Source organism: Mus pahari, chromosome 9 (assembly GCF_900095145.1).
Source record: "Mus pahari chromosome 9, PAHARI_EIJ_v1.1, whole genome shotgun sequence".
In the NCBI taxonomy this organism is placed as follows: domain Eukaryota; kingdom Metazoa; phylum Chordata; class Mammalia; order Rodentia; family Muridae; genus Mus; species Mus pahari.
This window is the reverse complement of record NC_034598.1, coordinates 33,454,468-33,459,306: the sequence shown is the minus strand read 5'-3', so window position 1 is coordinate 33,459,306 and position 4,839 is coordinate 33,454,468.

The following is a 4,839-nucleotide window of genomic DNA, read 5'->3' as shown; positions in this document are numbered from 1 at the left end:
TCTTCTCTCTCTCTCTCTCTCTCTCTCTCTCTCTCTCTCTCTCTCTCTCTCTCCTTCTCTGCCCTTCTACCCCCTTCGCTGCCCTCTCCATTCCTGCATAATAAACCTCTCCCACATGGAATCACCTTGGCGTGGTCTGCTGTTTGGTTTATCCGCCCAAAATATAAAATTGGTGACGAAACCCGGGATTGTAGTAAGCAGAAAAAACCAGCAGCTACCAACGCCTGGTATGCCCGAGGGGCACCCCAACAGACGCAGCAGAGGGCACAGAACATGAACACGACATCCACGACAAAAGATTATTGCAGAAATGGCCAGACGTGTATGGGGGCTGCCCATACTGGTCTTGTGAAATACACATGCTAGGGACACGGATTAATCACTTCTTCTATTGATTCCACAAGACACTCTTCCTCTACATTCGAGACCCATGGGATCCCAGGTGGGAATAGGAGTTGCTGGTAAGCTTTACCACAAAACTCAGCCCAGCTCCCACTACTGTTACAGGATTACCAGCCGCTGCCCACAAAGGAATCACTGTCCATTGGAGAACCTGATTCAGATGATTGCCATACAAACTCCGATGGTGAAGATCAGTTATACCCTGAAAAGTGACTACACCCCTAAACAGCAGGAAGTAGCTTTAGAGACATGGCACCCCTTATTCCCTCTTCACCATTGGTTTCCCCTCTCTTTTTCTCCCCTTCTTTTATAATAACAAGAAGGGAGGAATGTTAGCACCAGGACACTCCAAGCTCCGGCCTAACCATGTGACCCTTGACCTACATTGCCTGCACAATGACCCTCAATCCTACAACCCACTTGGCTCAGTTCCCACCCTCACTGGTGTGATGTCATTTTCCATATAAATTAGGAGATCACCCCCTCCTCATTCTCTTTTCTTTCCCCCTCCTTGCTCTCTTCCTCTTCCTCTTCTCTCTCTCTCTCTCTCTCTCTCTCTCTCTCTCTCTCTCTCTCTCTCTCTCCTTCTTCTTCTTCTCTGCCCTTTTACCCTCCTTTGCCACCCTCCCCATTCCTGCATAATAAACCTCTCCCAAGTGGAAAAAAAAAAACAAAAGAAGCTAAAAGGGGAAGGGGGGAGGTAGGAGGTGACCATTGGTAGAGAGGGGTTTACCAAGCTCAGTAATTATTATTGGGGGTAGCACCACCTAGTACTTTTCTGTACCAAGGAAGATCTCACAGGAATGCTTTTTGTTAGCACGTCGCTGGGTCTGTATTAGGTTAGATTGGGTATTTATTTACTTGCCTGCGTTGTATTAGGAGTCCATCCCTGGGCACTGTACATGCTAGGCAACTGTCCTTCTACTGAACTGTCCTTCCCCTGCCTCAGGTTGCTAGGTCTCACTAGATCAGTCCAAAATCACTACAGTCATCGGAATGCCCATCCAAACATAGGCTCTGCCAACACTGTCCATCTGAGCTGTGACTGGGAAGAAAGCTCTGCTCCCCGTTACCTTCAACTACCATCTACATGATAAATGCCTTGCTGGCTCCCTTACTCCAGTCAGGAGGCATTAGCAAAAATGCGCTAGACTGAGCAGCTTAGAAAACAACAGGAATCTGTCCTATGCATTTCTTGTGACTTTTCAACCCAAAGTCAAGATGCCAGTAGACCTTCCAGAAAGGCACTCTGTCTGGTATAAGATGGTACCTTCTCACCACATCCTCATCTGGTAGACGAAGGTATGTGTGATTCCCAGAGTCCACCAGAGAGAGCTGCAGAGAGAGATTAGCCCACCCAATCTCCTCCATTTACAGACACCACCATCTTAGGGTTTAGATGAGTCCCGAGGAAACATAAAGTACCCACAAGAGAACAGAAACAGATAAAGGATACCAGGAAAAATCCAGAATGTACCACGGAACTGCCTGACCTGCTCAACCTCTGATGAGAAGTTAGACTTGGGGTGAGTTACCCTAAGTCTTATGACTCGAGATTCATGTTGATGAATGAAGAAAAAGTGGGATGGCACATCCTAAAATTTATCTTCCATCAGGAGAGGGGCAGGATGACAAGCTGTCTAGTGTATACAAAGGCAGATTATCTACCGCATGATTAAAACTCGGTAAGCATACATCTCATAGGAACCATGCATCACTTAGAAATGACAAAATTAAAGGGACGAAGACTATAGAGTCAGCATCAGAAGATCCATGAGGCAGTTTGTAATTCTAGTACTTCAATACACCCGTGTGTGTGCATGTACTGCTGTGTACTTATGCAGACAAGGAAGCATCTTTATGGACAGAAGTTTTAGGAAAAAAAAAAAACATGAAACTATAAAAACTTTGTGTGTGTTAGTTCTGGAGCTGTCTCAAGTCTGGGTAAGGAATATTTATTAAATTATTTATTTATCTATCTATGTATATATTTGTTATTTACGTGTGTGTGCGCGCACGTGCGCGCGTGCATGTCACGTGTGTGCCAGTGCCCTTGGAGGCCAGAAAGAAGAGTTATATATTCCTTAGGGTTAGAGTTACAGGCAATTGGAATCCACCCCATGTGGATGCTGGGAACTGAGCACTGGTCCTCTGAAAGAGCAATGAACTCTCGTAACCCCCAAGCCATTTCCCTGGCTCAAGAACATTATCGTTTTTGAAAGTACCGAACCCAGATTTAATCCTAGCGGGCTCACTTCCTCGCTGTCTAGTTTAGCCAACTTAGATCCCCTCACAAAGCCTCCCTTTCCTTACCCGAAAGACGGGGGCTTAAGGAGAGTTTATCATGGCTACGGACCTCATAGCCATAGCTTGGTTTCCCTTGTTCAGCAAATATGCAGCACCGGACTTCAGGATGGTCAGGGGGAGATGGCTAATATGCTCACCTTTCAGGAATGAACCTCTCTGTGTTCACTGGGCATATAAAAGTAGCCATTTCATGGTAACACTCGATGCATGACTGTGGCTCAGCTCCAAAGTCAGACCATGGAAAGGTTGAGAAGCCCTCACTGCTGGGCTGCCCCATCAATGCCCAACCACCTCCTGGCAGCTTGTAATGAAGACAAGACAGACAAAACAAAAGGCAAAGGTTTGCCTGCAACCTGGCATTTCTGAGGAGAAGCTAATGGTCAAAGCAGTCTTTTGGTTTTGTGTTTTTCTTACACAGAACAAATGTGCCTTAAATATCCCTGGGCCATGTATCTAGAACTGCCACTTCCAATTTTCCCTCACAGCTATGTCGGAAAAATGTTAACCCTCTTCAATTTAGTTTGCTTTTATTTGTATTCAGGCTAAGATAAAGTGTGTGCCAGGGGACAACTTGACCATTAAAAGAAATTCTATTTGACTACATATATTTTTATCAATTTGGGAAGGCAATCAAAGCAGGCATTTTCACTTAAAAGCTTGGAAATAAGGCTGATATCATCTGGTTGGAGGGAAGCTGGGGAAATCACTAGAGGGAGAGAAAAAAAAACTCTTTTGTGTATCCAGTTTCACATGACTGTTGTCATGTACAGGATGTATATTCAAACGTGTTTGCATATTTCTAAATTGATCATACATCAAAATTAGAGCCATATTGTTCCCCTTACATTGAAATTGTTTATGTAGAAAATATCGTGCCAGACAGTCCCTGCCTCCACGCCGAGTTGTGACTTGTTTGAAGAGCAGGATAAAGGCACTTAGGTCCGCAAACAAAAAAGTCTATACGCATGTCANAAAAAAAAAAAAAAAAAAAAGGTGTGATTTCAGCACAAACTCCATTATCAGCAAAAAGCAAAGGAGAAAGGGAAAAAGATTGCTGGAGTTTATGCAAATTCAGAGATAGCAAAAAGCATATACTTATACACCGATAGACTGAAAATTAGGGGTTGGTTAGATAGCAGTAGAATTCAGTTTGATGTGGTTCAAAACACTCTGTGGATGCCGTTTTAGACCCACGTGACAGAGTGAATTAGAGTCATTTTACAAGAGACAGATACAGCCCACCAAGGGGATCCATTTCCTAGTTTACTATGGGAAACGGTAATTTAAAGCTGGCTCTTGGTGCTTGAGTTATTTCTGGAAGAATCGAGTCGATTTCAATAAATTCAGTTGAATTTTTCCCTCCTCCATACTCAGTCATTTTATATATATATATATATATATATATATATATATATATATATATATATATATATATTTGTTTATTTTTGATCTTTCATTTGTTTTGTGTTTTTGTTTCCAACTTCTGGCTCAAAACCACAGCCCAAGTATAAAGTGGTCCAAGTGATAATTTGACAATAATAGCCCTGTGAATCCAGGTCATGTTAGGATGATGTAATGGTAGATTTGATGGAGCTTAAAGGAGTTTTAAAGATTAGTATGTCCCCCAGGTTTCAAACATCAACTATTTTGTTAGTGAACTCATGCGCTGAGCTCCAAGATGTGATTTAGGGTTGGATGATGTTTTACTAGTAGCCACTGGTCCAAGATAATAGAACGAAGGAAAACGGTTGAGGGGAATTGTAAAAGCCAGAGTGCACGGAAGGTGGGACTGGAAGCCACCCTGGGGATAAAGACACATGACTTCGGGCTGAGCCAGTGTGGGAAATCTTTGTGACCCTGAAGTCAAGACAGTTTAAATGTTCTCTCCTTTACACCTTCCCTCCTCCTTGCTTAAGATCCTAGTTAAAACTGTGATGCTTAGCCAGGCCAACTAAAGCAGAGGTTCTCAGCCTGTGCCTCACAACCCTTTGGAAAAAATCGAGCAACCCTTTCACAGAGGTCACTTAAGACCCTCGGTAGACACAGATATTTACATGACAACTCACTACAGTAGCGAAGTTACAGTTATAAAGTGGCAATGAGATAATTTTATGGCTGTGGGTCACAACA